Here is a 15,061-nt window from a genome sequence, read left to right as displayed (position 1 = left end):
GGAAATCAGATCTGGTCACCCCAAAGTCCCCCCATTTTAATGTCCCGTAAGTTCAGAAAGCGGAGTTTTTGAAGAATCGTAGCGCTTTTTATATTATGATATGCTTGGCAGAAATTTTACTAGCAATCTTGACGCCTTCTTTAGTAACTTCGTTGATTCGAATCCTGATTTTTTTTACTTTCGCTCTATAGAAAAAAAATCACGAACTTAGGTCTAAAACGCACTTTAAAAATTCGTAACAATTTATGCACAAAAATTAAAAATATGAAATTTGCTATTAAAAATGAGCAATATTATGTTTGATCGAACTGATGAATTACTTTTTTTAAATTGAAACTAACAAAAATTCAAATTCAAAAACATGAAATCCGCGCGTGGTCACTCATTCGCTCAGTGAGAGTGAGAGAAGAACCTGAACCTACGGGGCCTTAAAACGACATGCCTAAGTTTAAATGAAATTATAACATGATACAAACCATCTTCCATTGACATATATCTAAGCACGGGCCTTACGGTCAATAAGAATGGGGCCAGTACAGCGGTGTCACGCGCACCAACTCGAGCCAAAAGTGCAGTCTAACGCCACAACGCGATTGGTTGATGAGTTCACATCACGCGCGCGATTGGTCGCAACTAGTTGCGTAACACTGTACGATTGGTTCGACACCGCTGACCTAGCACCACTCTTAGTGCCCGTCAGGCCCGTCCTAGATATGTCAATGCCAGCTTCATGTAGTCAAGCTTTCAACCAGTCCATGACTGGCCGTAACCAACCGCCTCCGTTTCGGACATCTAATCTATCCGTTGTCCTGGCTTTTTGCCACGGATCATGGGAGCCTGAGCATGGCAACTAATCCCAAGAATAAGCGTAGGCACTAGTTTTTACGAAAGCGACTGCAATCTGACCTTCCAGCCCAGATGGTAAAGTAGGCCTTATTGGGATGCGTCCGGTTTCCTCACGTTTTCCTTCACCGAAAAGCGATTGGTAAATAAACTCTATATAGCGACACTGAAGGGACCGGACGTTTTTTAGACGCAATAAAGAGTTAGAGAGAAATTAATATTCAAGTAAAGCACCTATAGCCAACAAATGCAGACGTCACAGGAAGTGAATCGTTATATCCAGTGACGTTATATGGAGTTTACACTGTATAGTTCGTACATAAGTTCCGAAAAATAATTGAAAGCCTTAAGTATGTCCTAATTCTTTCAAGAGACTCATTAAACTTCACTTTTTACCTGCTCCGTAATACTTTTATCTGCTTCCTTTTCCATACTTATAACTGGCATTTATTATTATATATATAACATGTATTTTAATATATGTATGTATATGTATTTATATATCTTTTTTATTTATATTTGTATATGATATATTGTTTAGTTTTGTGTTTATTCTGTGCTAGACTTCTTTCATTGCATCTGGAACACCTACTGACATAACTTTTTTTTTTAATTTCGCTACCTAAAGGTTATCTGGAAGAGATCGCTTTTTAGCGATAAGACCGCCTATTGTTTACCTCTTCTTTATGTGTTGTATTATTTGTACTGTTTCTGTATTGAGGTGTGCAATAAAGTGTATTTGTATTGTATTGGTAGTCTAAATTCATGGGTTCAAAGGTAGATCTACAGGGCAGCCAAAAATGATTTGACACCGTTGAGAAACATTTTGCCTGCGGCGCACGCAAACCAATAGTTTACGATTATCGGATGATACAGTAGTAGCCATTTGTAAATTTTGGGTACGAAATGGGAAATAATTATCTGTGTGACCATTTTGATTTTAACGTTTATTGTTGCCGATTTTGTATGCTAGGCGTTTGTTAACGGCGCAGTTATTTGGTCATTTTTGGCGCTTTTTAAAGTAACCTAGTTTGTATAAAAACAAGAATATCAAAAAAGCAAAACGTACAGACACAGGTACGTCAGCTGCAGAGAAATGGTACTCTCCCTGCATAGAAAATTGTATGCAGGGGCAGGAGGGGAGGGCCTTTTCTCTGCAGCTGTCTGTACTGGTAACATTGAATTCGTATAAAAAATATTTTCTTGAATCTCTTCTTCTTCCTCGCGTTGTCCCGGCATTTTTGCCACGGCCCATGGGAGCCTGGGGTCCGCTTGACAACTAATCCCAAGATTTGGCGTAGGCACTAGTTTTTACGAAAGCGACTGCCATCTGGCCTTCCAACCCAGAGGGTAAACTAGGCCTTGTTGGGATTAGTCCGGTTTGCACACGATGTTTTCCTTCACCGAAAAGCGACTGGTAAATATCAAATGATATTTCGTACATCCGAAACTCATTGGTACGAGCCGGGGTTTGAACGCGCGAAAATATTTTCTTGAATATCTAGGGACAAAAGTCAGAGAGGAAAATGTCGAGAACGTATGTGAAAATTACCATTACTGTTTCCTATTAACGACACTCCAATACTAATGTGGTGCTACGTGACGTAAGCGCCAACCGCCATAAGGTGCCTTTACCCGTGGAACGACACAAATTATTTCTAAAGCTAGGGTGAGGAAAACAGTTACTTTGGGCACAGCACAGCGGATGTCATTCCAGATCTAGAGCAGAGCCCAACTGGGGAAGTACCTCCACCTTACAGAAAACCGCAGCCAAATAACACTAGACCCTACTCATAGTGTTGTGTTCCTGCCGGCGAGTAAGAGCTCAACGAGGGGAGGGAGGGTTGTTAGGGTTGGCAACTGCTCTGGAGTTGCAGGCGTACATAGGCTACGGTAAGTACTTACCATCAGGCGGTCCGTATGCTTGTTTGCCGCCGACGTAGAAAATTTATTGTTTTTTTCCTATTTTTGTGTAAAAATCTTAATGCGGTTCATAGAATACATCTACTTACCAAGTTTGAACAGTATAGCTCTTATAGTTTCGGAAAAAAGTGGCTGTGACATAAACGGACATACAGACGGACATGACGAATCTATAAGGGTTCCGTTTTTGCCATTTGGCTACGGAACCCAAAAAAACATACAACCGAATTGATAACCTCCTCCTTTTGTATTATTTTTTTTTGCTAAAAACTTATTTGTGACACAAATAATGCTAGAAAATAGCAAAGCTAAAACTGAACAGTACCTATTTCCCGCCATACATCGACGGATTTCTCCGTCCTCAGATAGAATACGGATGACCAAGCTAGGTATTCGCATTCGGAACTTTATTGCTGCAGTATGGTCTCGCCGGAAGATCAGCGCTGACTTTTGGGTTAGCATTAATGCTGAGGCGGGACCATTTCGTGGTAAACTATTTATTTATTCTATGTTTCTTTCTTTTGTTATGTTGTTATACTTTTGTATGTCATAGTTTATCACGAATAAATGCTATGATTTCTGATTTCTGATTTCAGTTATGCCCCTGCAGACCTTTGTTTGTAGTGTGTGCTACGCCTCACTAACACACTAGCATAGCCTTAACATATGTATATAAGTGCATGTACGTGTTATTTAAGCGATTATACGTTTTACCTCGAACCTAGTTGTTTGATTCAACGCCCAATATCACAATTTTATGACTGCAGGAAAAGTTAAATTTAATACTAACGCGTCGATCAAAAGGCCTTTTCACCACACCAAAGGCCCTCTTGATTGGTCAAAAACTAATGAGAAAGTTGCATTTTATCCACATGTGGGGTAAAGTAATCAAATGCTAATATTGAGTTGTTTCCTTATGTTAGCTATTAGATTTGACTTTTAAATAATGGTTTTGAATTATTATTTTTGTTCATCTCAATCGGAAACCGGGAAGTTGAGTCCAATTTTGCTTCCAAAATTTGGCAAATTAAGTATAAGCTTGTAATAAAGCGTGAAAATGGCATCATACATCAATTTTCTATGAAAAAAGACGATTATATAATGAGATGACATTTCCACACTTTGTTCTATCAAAGTCGGTGTAGTTAGCATGGACACTATAACAGTTATCTCAGTAAATTAAGACATTGTTAACAAAAACTATTAACGCAGCGTATAAAAGGTTAAGCATTTACTTATACATTCCACCAGGCAGGTGGCTCCATCGGAATCGGTGCAGCCGGAATGAAGACGGCCCTTTGTCCTGTCAGGGAGGCGCTGTTTAAACACGAATTAGAATAAACGGACAGAAATCCTAACCATTGTTATTTATATTCTGAAGAACACAGGTAGTCATACATAATTAATGGTTAAGGGGAAGTTAGTATAAAGAGAAAATAGTTTTTTTTTTAAGAGGGAAAGATACGAAATCTTGTATAATTCCCAGTACGTAAGTACCAACTCGCTTTGGTGGTAAATAATGGGATATTTTTCTCAGCATTGTGAAAGTGACAACTAGTGAAAGGAAAACATCTAGACTTCTAAAGGAAACATGCATACATCCGCGAAAAAATTAAAGAAATTAAAAGGGTGTATGAGAAGTCACCTCGCTTTAGTCCAGCCAGACTATAGCCCAAGCCTACTCTCGCGCATAGGGGGAGGTCTCTGCCCAGTGGCGGGACAAGACCAAAATTTTATGTGGGCAAGGTACATTTAGCGAGGCCCTCTGGTGGCGCAAGAAATGACGAATATTTTTACGTTGTGTCCGAGATATACTTATTTGAGGCGCGAGGCCTCTCGGACTGCGAGGCCGCGGGCGGTCGGTGGCCCACGTCGCCCACGCCTAACGCCACCTCTGCCTCTGCCTCTGCCTAGCAGACGGACGTATATCGGTTGAATGATAACTTTAGTTATTTATCAACACCCTGCCCTCCCTGTCGCTTCTTTCCGCCATCGCTCTACGCGACAACATTTTCATCTTCACTATTTAGATGATTGACAGTCCTCAAGTGTGAGTTTCTCCAGGGCTATAGCCGCGAAAATCTTAGTTCTTCAATTGCGGGCATTTTTCTCTGTCACTCTAATTACGTCTTAGTCTTCGAATAAAAGAGAAAGATCCGCGCAATTTGCTAAATTCGGTTTTCGTGGTAGGCCCCCAGAAACTTCCTGCATCACACAGCTAAACGTGGAATAAACTGTCACCCGTGGCCTTCAGACCTTCAAGAAAAGATCAAGCTTTCATCTAAAAGGCTGGCTATGCACTTGCTTCCCCTCTGGTGTTGCAGGTGTCCATGAGCGACAGTAATTGCTTACCATCAAGCGATTACTCTGCTCGTTTTTATATAAAAAAATCTAAATCTAAATCTTGCCCAAATGCAAGTTTAAAGTTATCCACGTAAGAAAATAAAAATTGGCAAAACAGCTGACGCCCCGTATTGACTTCAACAGCTACTCAGAGGTGCCTTTAATTTACCGCATACCGCAGCAGCATGCGGCTTTAACACTGGATAACTTGCCACGTGACAGAAATGGGCATGGCACGGTATATTCGTGGCACGGGGCACTCATTTCGACAGATTGTCCACTAAAATCGTGCAAAAAATATCTGCATATGAGAACAGAAACCAAGATGCAAGCAGGGGTAAAGTTAAGAGGAAACTGATTAGGCAGCGAAAGTAAAAAAGCAAAGTCCTACTTCCCTTTATGCCCAGCGCTCGCCCCCGCGCTATTCACGCGTAATATATGCCACACACAGCATTGAGACGACAATTCTACAACTCACTCTAGGAATTTCATATTTGACTAAAGAGCTTCTAATTATCGCTACTTCTTACACGACTAGAATTTAAAAACAGTACAAAGTTACCTACTTATATAATTATGCTCTTATTAAGCTACAGTTCTGGTTCAGACTTCACCAGCATTTCTGCTGCAGTAATGCGGAGTGTGCGGTGGGATTACATAATCTAATCCCCCCATCTCCGTTCTGCCACCGTGAGACTAGACGCGGACTTGCGTTTCACCCTTACGTCGTTAGGTACTCTGCCGCTGATTCGCACTAAACGCTACGCATCCAGCTTTATCATGCGAATGGCTAAGGAGTGGAACTGACTTCTTCCAAATCTATTCCCAGTCCACTTTAACTTGGATCTTTTTAAATCGAGAGTGAATAGACATGTTTTAGGTAAGCATGCTCCATCCTAGACTGCATCAGCACTTAGCATCAGGTGAGATTGTGGTCAAATGCTTACTGTTTCCAATAAAAGAAAACATATCTAGTAGTAGTAAACTCTTTATTGTACAAAAACACATAATAAAAGTAACTTACAATTAGGAAAAGCTAAGTACAAAGGCGAACTTATCCCTTCAAAGGATCTCTTCCAGTTAACCTTTGAGTAGATGAGAGGAGAGAGTGAGAAGAGGGTGACAAATGCAGCAACATGTACAACTAGGTACTAGAAAGTAGAGGATATAAATACATACAAAATTTATAGGATAAATTTACATATATTACACAAAAAAGTAATAGGGATTTAAGCTAAAAAATAATGAAAAACGTGGAAAATAATTAGTAATCATACACTAGGAACACTAGGAAAGGAAAATTATTCAGCAGTCAGATAACCTAACCTTGAGCAACACAACCGATAACGACCACGTCTACGCATATCTATAGACCCACCTTGCCATCTTGCGCAGCAGATCGGCTTCGCTGCAGCAGCATCCTGAGTGCGCTGGCTGAGCGGGCGGACTGCCTGATCATGCAGCATTGGAACGAGGCACGCGCTCCAGTGCGTGCCTCTGTCCGTAGGTATTAGTCTATAAGTTTCTATTATTATTATATAGTTTGTTCTCTGTTGCTAAACATTAATTGTATTTAAAAAAAATCTGTTGGTGTTGTGTAGTACTAACCAAGCTATGAACCCAGAGTCTGCAATAAATGTTTTTTTTTATAGAAGCTCAAGAAGCTCTTGCATCCTGCTCTGCTACCGCCTACGATATGCGACGGACGCGCTTGCGCCCGGACAAATCAAACTGGATAAAACGTTTTGGTCAAGTTTGAGGTCCGGTATGAGGCACAACGATGTGTTTATAACCGTGTCACTTAGCCCTCGACGTATGACAGTAAGTGTAGCAGCCGCTATCGCCCGTCACTGGAAGGACCACCGGCGCGCGAGCCGGTATAGACGCGACACTGCTTTGATTTTAGGTATATGAGGAAACTCCATAGCATAAATCGCAAGAAAACGTCAACAAGGTTGTGTTAATGAGTTTTTATCTATTAGGATATCAACTTATAGAGGTTCTTAAGAGGCAAGAATAGCTTTGCTAGAGAAATAACGGTACTTTTTCTATGAAATTTCGGGAGAAAACATTTTAAATAAACTAAATCTAAAAACTCTTGAAACTCTAGGTCCATGGGCGCACAAGTTTTTTGGAGAAATCGCGAAACGTCTGGTTGACGTAACTGGTGATCGAAGAGCTGGCGGCTTCCTCGCACGACGTATCAGTATTGCGATACAACGAGGAAATGCCACCAGCATCCTTGGTACAATGCCTCAAGGGCCTATTTTAGATATAAGCTAGTTATAGTAATCATCTGTATATATCCATTATGTATATTGTTATTGTAAAACAATTAGGTACTCAATACTAACTAAATCTTAACAAATCTCTTTGATTTTGATGTCGATCGTTTCAGCATAATGTATTCTAGGTTTCTGGTTCCGATAAAATAAAATAAAAGATTTATTTTGTGTCACTAATTTTGAAGAAATGGAAAATCTATATCCTAACCTAATACTAAAAGTCATAGAGAATGGAAAATATTTTTTTATTTTTATTTTTTATTATTATTAACTATTAATTTTGAAACAAGATTTAACACAAAAAGCCACTATTGAAAACCTCTAGGGTTTATGTAATTTAGAAGTGGATAAATGTTTTCTCTTTTAGTATGGTCAATCACGCTGTATACTCTCTGCTCTTAAGAGATTTCGAGTTACAGTGGTAAAATGAATGGATAATTCAAATTATAGAGGTAATTTATTCAAACGCGTAAACTCTTTACTCACAACTTTGGAAACAAATCAAATTATTTCATAGATGGCAGCACCAATCTCTCTCATTATATCATAATTCCATAAGGAATTCATATAGGATTAGGAGGTATTGGTCAAGTTGGTTGGTTGGAATTGGTGGTTGGTTATATTAGTTATATATGTGTATGTTGCGCCTCTGGATATGAGACCAGGCTACCAGGTGACGCCTCTGCCTTTTACGTCTCAAGTTTTCCAGCCACATTTCATCATGCTTCTTCACTCGCACGCATAGGTCTTTACGCCACTCGGGTCTCAATCCAGCACGTTCTTCCCAGTTGCTTATACCTATGCTAAAGCATTCCATGTCGCGCTTGCAGGAGTCCCTAAATCTTAACATCGCACGCCCCACAGGTCTTTATTGAAATTTAAATCAATATTTCTGCCGGTCTGTCAGAACGTTACTCTTTGCGCGCGCGCACCTCAAAGCTATCAGCGGCTTAAAGCGGCGATAGTGGTATGATTCATTCGGTTTTTATACCGAGTTGCCATTAATGTCCTAGCGTTGACGACCAGGGGTCCTGGGGCAGTGAGAAGACCCCTTGTTATTGAATACTGTGGGACTTAGAGCGTATTCACATTGTACGGTCCGATATCGGACGACGGATGGCAGTTGCTAAAAAATACCCTATGGCACTAAGTTATTTTATTTTAGACCAGGGATCCTTGGGTAGTCACAAAACCTTTTGCTGTTGTAATTGTAGCACCGCTCACAATCTCTCTGCTTAGCCTTAAGGTTCACTGGTAGAGAATGCCTCGTGGCATTAAGTCCACCTTTTGTACTGTATTTTTTTTTCTTTTGTGCCATAAAAAAACCTTCAGTATTGAGTACTACAGGACTTTTATTAACTTGTACAAACGTCGCCATTTATCGCATGCCGCGTTCCATTGTGGTATTTGATCGATGTATTGAATTCGTTGGAATAATTTAAAATAGCGTATCCTTTGTTGTAGCTTTTAGTCAACTTGTGAAGCTATCAACGGTTCATCCGGTTTTTATGCCGTCGCCGTTTATGTCCTAGCGTTGACGACCAGGAGTCCCGGGGCAGTGAGAAAATCCCTTGGTATTGAAAACTGTGGGACTTAGGTTCTATTTCAGTGTCCAAATAAAGTCCTGAATAACCTACTTGCCACTTATCTGACGAATGTTTTTCTCAGGGGAAAACATTTCAATTTCAATCAGCATTTCAAAAACTCCTTCCTTTTTGTGTCAGTTGAATATTTATGATATTGTTGGCTTAACAGTATCTTGACAAGCGCTGGTGGCCTAGCGCGAGCGTGCGTCTTGCAATCCGTTGGAACCCCGAACCCCGGCTCGTACCAATGAGATTTTCGGAACTTATGTACGAAATATCATTTGATATTATACTAGTCGCTTTTCGGTGAAAGAAAACATCGTGAGGAAACCGGATTAATCCCAACAAGGCCTAGTTTACCCTCTGGGTTGGAAGGTCAGATGGCATGGTCATGGCTTTCGTAAAACTAGTGCCTATGCCAAATCTTGGGATCAGATGTCAAGCGGACCCCAGGCTCCCATGAGCCGTGGCAAAATGCCGGGACAACGCGAGGAAGAAGAAGAAGAACAGTATCTTGACGTGAAACACGTAGTTCATACACTTTTTTTATTTTTTTATTCTTTCACACTTGGAGAGCCTTTACACCTCCAAATCTTATTAATGTCATTATTATTGTGTATTATTATCTTTTTCAGACCGTGGTGACCTTATACATCTCCAAACTTAATGTATTTACTGTGGAGACTATACGTCTCTGTAATATTGTATAATATTCTTGACTTGACGAGCCCTTGAGGCCTACTTGCAGAATAAAGTTTTGAATTTTGAATTATTTTATTACTTATTTATATACTGAACCCCAAAAATAGTGTCCCCAAAACCCATGTTTTGTCGCAGAGTCACTGTAAACGCTTCTTAAGTGCGACGTATCGATGTTTTACCCGTGTTTTCGCCTCATGACGTGTTTTTACGTCTCTAAGGTTGCCATGGAAACTTTATAATAAAATAATGCATGTTTTTTTTTGGCCTAATAGATCCATTTTGCTGCTTAGCACATACTGTATAGTATATGGTAAATGTATAGAGTAAACGAGACGGTGATAAAAGCTTGCATAAAAACTCGATTTTCTTTAAGAGGGAAGATTAGCTTTGCAATATTAGCGAAATAATGGTACTTCATAAAAACGAGAAAACCCTTTATCTCGAAAAATTAACAAATCACTTTGATTTTGATGTCGATCGCTTCAGCATAATATATTCTAGGTTTCTTTTTTTTTATAACAAATAAAAAAGTTAGTATTGCAAATCTTGAAAAAAAAAGGAAAACCTATAAACCTAGTTTATATTGTGTCAATAACATACTAAAGAATTATGGAGAATGGAAAATATTTAGAAGTGGAGAAACGTTTTCTCTTGTTGTATGAGATCCCTCTTAACAACCTTTAAAATTGTCTACGGAACCCGTGTATAGTCGCAGGGTCATCACTGTAATCGGTCATCGTTAAGTGCGGCGTATCGGTGCCGTACCCGCGTTCTCGCCAAATGACGTGTTTTTACGTCGCACTCACGGGGTTCTCAGACTCATGTTTTGACGGGGCCGAGGTAAACATACCTACAAAAAATCGTATTTTGTAGACTTTGTTATGATTTACTTCTAAATATTAATTTAATTTTACATATAAAATGTATTGTTATTGGAGCAATAAAGAATATTTACTTACCTACTTATTAACAAATTTATTAACAAGGGTTCAAGTTTCGCGTTAAAAAAAAATCTACCGAAACTTTTCACCACACAAACGCGCTAATTTCTGCTAAAATTAATTAGGTACATTAAAATAGGTGTTAACTATAAAACATTACAAATTAAATATATCAAAATTTTATAATCCAAAATCACCACTTAAAATTCTATTTCAATAGCTATGAGGAACTCAAAATTTGCATCACATTACTTTACCACTCTTGTGAATAAAATGTAACTTTCCCATCAGTTTTTTTTTTAATATAGAGAGCCTTTACCAGCTGGTGTGGTGAAAAGTAACTTGTTTATAGACTAATATGAAGCCGAGGCGCGTGATTGATCGCCCTCTAGGTACATTGGAATGCCTCAAAACAACAACAAAAATGTTCAAACCAGCAAAATTAACTTTGCCTGCCTGTTCAAGTTGAACTAGAAACCTACCTACACGTAGCTGACAAGGGCCGTAGATATAAATCCATTTTTTCCACTAAGACGCCATTTAATTTTATCCTAACATCTGTCATCAGAGACCCAAAATAATCTAAAATAGAGCAACTCCGAGACAGTTTCGAATTTCCAACGTATAAAGCAAAAGTTTCTCGAGAAAAGACTTAATTCCATCCGTATCCATCTTTTGTCTGTTAAGACACCTTTTATTGCGTTCGAAATTTGAATCTTTTGACAAACTTATTTATAACGTCTGCCAACAATAACATATCCCTTATAACTATAGTCATAAGATTGAAATGTATTCGTTTTTAAGTTAGCGAGATGTAATTTTAAGTTTGTATTCTTTAGCATTTTGTATAGAATTTGGAACGCATTGAATTCTTTTGTCAGTGCTAATCCAAAGAGAATATGTTTTTTTTTTGCGCGCTTTTATGGCTGTTTGCGCTGGCAAAACCTAATGTGGATTGGATTTTGACGGCTTTTTAAAAGAAAACTGTTTAAGCGTGGAATCGAGGGCTTTGTACGAATTATGGAGAGTGTTGCAGAGATTATTATTATTATCGAAACGGAAGTTATGGAATACTTTAAGCTATGAAATTCGTAGATTAGTTGTACTCAAACACACCCACTTTGTCTGTAGAAAAAGGCGCGAAAAATGGGAAGTCAAGAAGTCAACTTTTACGCCTCATTTTTTAAATCTGCCGCCTTTTTCTGCTGACTAAGTGGGTGTGCCAGGAATAGATATAGACCAGTGTCTAAGAAAGCTGGAAGTCTTGTGGTTGAATTTTTTTCAAGATGGCGGAATAATAGTGGTTCGTAACGTCTACAGCTCCAGAGCGACTAGTTAATAAATGATATGATTATATTCGCCGATAGGACAAACAGACAGACAGGTGAAAACCGTTGACACTGCCGACAGCACTTTTCCACCGAGTAAGTATTGAGTTGCTTTTCCATCTAGTTCGCTGGGAATGTGCATCATTAGCGAGCAGTTTTCTTTCAAGTTAAGGGGCCTTTTATCCGACAATCGTAAAATGTGCTTCCTTTGCTCGAACTTTCGAGGAGATCATCGATTTTGGACTCGGAGGAAAAACCATCATCACCTGGTACAGACTATTACAGTATTTTTATACGCGTTTTGTTATGGAAAAAGATATAATATTGGATGTAAATGAAACGGGAATTAGAAATACATAACAAGAAGGCTATTCATTTCCGTAATTCAATGTATTTCATTCGGCCTTACCGTTGTCAACGTCTTTATAGCAGTGACATATATAAGGTTTAACTTCACCTGAACCGTGAGGTATTTTCCACTAAGGAGTGAATTTTCAAAGAAATTTAAAGGTGCATGTGAAGTGCCCAATGCGGGCTAGCGTGGGACTATAGCCCGAGCCCTCTCGCGCATGAGAGGAGGCCTTTTTTTCCCCTGTGCCAAGCAGTGGGAAGTATATAGGTGAATTATTATATTATTATTAGTTATGTTCTGTTTGCACTAAACTACATAGTGGATAGCCATTAGTCATGGCTGACATAAGTGCGTTTCGATACTATTTAAAATATCAAGCCGCGTAACTAACGTGCAAACGTTAACGCTCCGTAGCGTATCGTATTCATCTCTCTCTATCACTCTTCCATATTAGTAGTAGTATCAGACATTATTTATTTATATATACCTACTTTTAAATTACAAATCTACTGTAAAAAAGCCTAAAATAAATAGTTATGCTAGTATATCTATATTTATTTCACTTAATATTTAGGTTCAAAGATTGGAGATTTAAACGAATACAGAATACGACAATATCATGCTACTTTTATTAAACGAAACGCATCCATTTTTTTTTTTCATTTGTCAAATATTTGCAAGCAACGCTAACCTTAAATTAACCTTATTTCGTTGAACGAACTGTTAAAATGGTCAGTTATCAATTTAGAAGAAACAATGAACTTCCGAACAAGATCAAAATATAACTTGTTATTGTACCTATAAGGATACGATTTCAGTTTCATTTATATATCAGAATTTGTCTATTTTTAAAAATACTTTTACAGAATGGTGTGAGTAGTATACCTACGATTTTATGTATAAAAGTTTTTCTCATTTACATATATCTCAGGACGAGCCCTACGGGCACTAAAAATGGTAATAGTTCAGTGGTGGCACTCACGAATTCGAGCCAATCGTGCAGTCTAACGCATCTAGTTGCGACAAATCGCGCGCGCGATGCGAACTCATCGACCAATCGCGTTGTGGTGTGAGACTGCGCGATTGGCTCGAATTCGTGTGCGTAACACCGCTGTACTGGCCCCATTCTCATTGCCCGTGAGGCCCGTTCTTAGATGTATATGTCAATGGTTTTTCTTGCCATGTTCAAATTTTATTGCAGGATTTATCCAAATTCCCGTAATATTTCGTGTTTTTTTTTATGATACAGGAGGCAAACGAGCAGACGGGTCACCTGATGGTAAGCGATTACCGCCGCCCATGGACACCTGCAACACCAGAGGGGTTGTAAGTGCGTTACCGGCCTTTAAGATAGGAGTACGCTGTTTTCACCATCATAATCTAGCAATTGTAACGATTAATTTCCTATATATATATATTAAATGTATCCGTTCAATTTGACGAGGGGCCCATACGCTTAAGAATATCGCCGATCTCCTTTGACATTGATAATGCTAGTGCCACACTTTAAAAAAAAAAAACAAAAGTAAAATTCGCACAAAACACCGATACGAGTAAAATAAAGCTACAATTTAAAGGGCATCTTAAGTAAGTCTATCTATTACAAACTGGCTGCGATCCTAGTTAAGACACTAAGTAGTCAAGCCAGCTTTCAATATAGACATTAGCTAATTGTCCAGTGTCGCTAACTGGCTAATTATGATGATTTTATCGCCCTCATTATATTATGCTTATATTTACATTTGTGAAAGCAGTTAAACTCACGGAATTACATATAATAATAAGATCGTAAATTAATAAAGGAAATAATAATAACATTATTTAATGTGCACAATGAAAGCATGATTAAACATGATTAGTTGTCAAGCGGACCCCAGGCTCCCATGAGCCGAGGCAAAATGCCGGGACAACGCGAGGAAGAAGAGAATAATGAAAACATGATTAAATACAGCAATTTAACATAAAAAAATACCAAGCAACACCAGCGATCTCTTCCAGAGAACCTCAAGGTAGTGAAAATTATCGTAAGGAAGAATACATATGTACATCGGATCGATCGTATCGGATAGGATTTCCATCTTCATCACTCAGATGGTTTGCAATCCTCAGCTGTGCGTTTCTCCAGAAACTTTTCCTACCAAAGGGCTCCTCTACACCATGGCCCAGCGTAGGCTAGTCCTAGGGAGGCATTTATGCGTTAGAGGACTTAGTGGGCAAGTGATATTGCTATCTCATTTCACCGCATAGCTGCGTCCCTTAGACTGGCCTACGCTGGGCTATCGTGTAGAGGAGCCCTTGACTGTAGAAGGAACTGTTGTCGCCCGCGGTATTTACGGCCCGATATGTCATTGATATCTTCAAGAAAAGAGCGTACTCCCATCTTAAAGGCTGACAACGCACTTACAACCCCACTGCTACTGCAAGTGTTTATAGGCAACGGTAATTGTTTACGATCAGGCGATTTGTCTGCTATATAAAAAATAGTACTACAGTTGTAGCGTAAAAATTGTACTGTTACTTTTTTACTAACAAGCAAGATTAGGGAATACAGTCCGAAAGAGAACATGAAACCAGAGAGCTGTGTAGTGAGACTTGCATAATAGGGTATTAAAATTAAAGGGTGCCCCAAAAAAGATGAAAGAAATAGTAGATAATACGACAAGGGCAAAAAAAAATCTTATTTTTGGCGCAAAATATGCAACTTTCTAATACTGCACTGTTTTGTCATCTTGTTAGCATTCAAAAAGGGAGATGAATG

The sequence above is a fragment of the Cydia pomonella genome, chromosome 28, assembly GCF_033807575.1.
Source record: "Cydia pomonella isolate Wapato2018A chromosome 28, ilCydPomo1, whole genome shotgun sequence".
In the NCBI taxonomy this organism is placed as follows: Eukaryota; Metazoa; Arthropoda; class Insecta; order Lepidoptera; family Tortricidae; genus Cydia; species Cydia pomonella.
The sequence above is the reverse complement of the archived record's forward strand: the minus strand, read 5'-3'. Positions refer to the sequence as shown.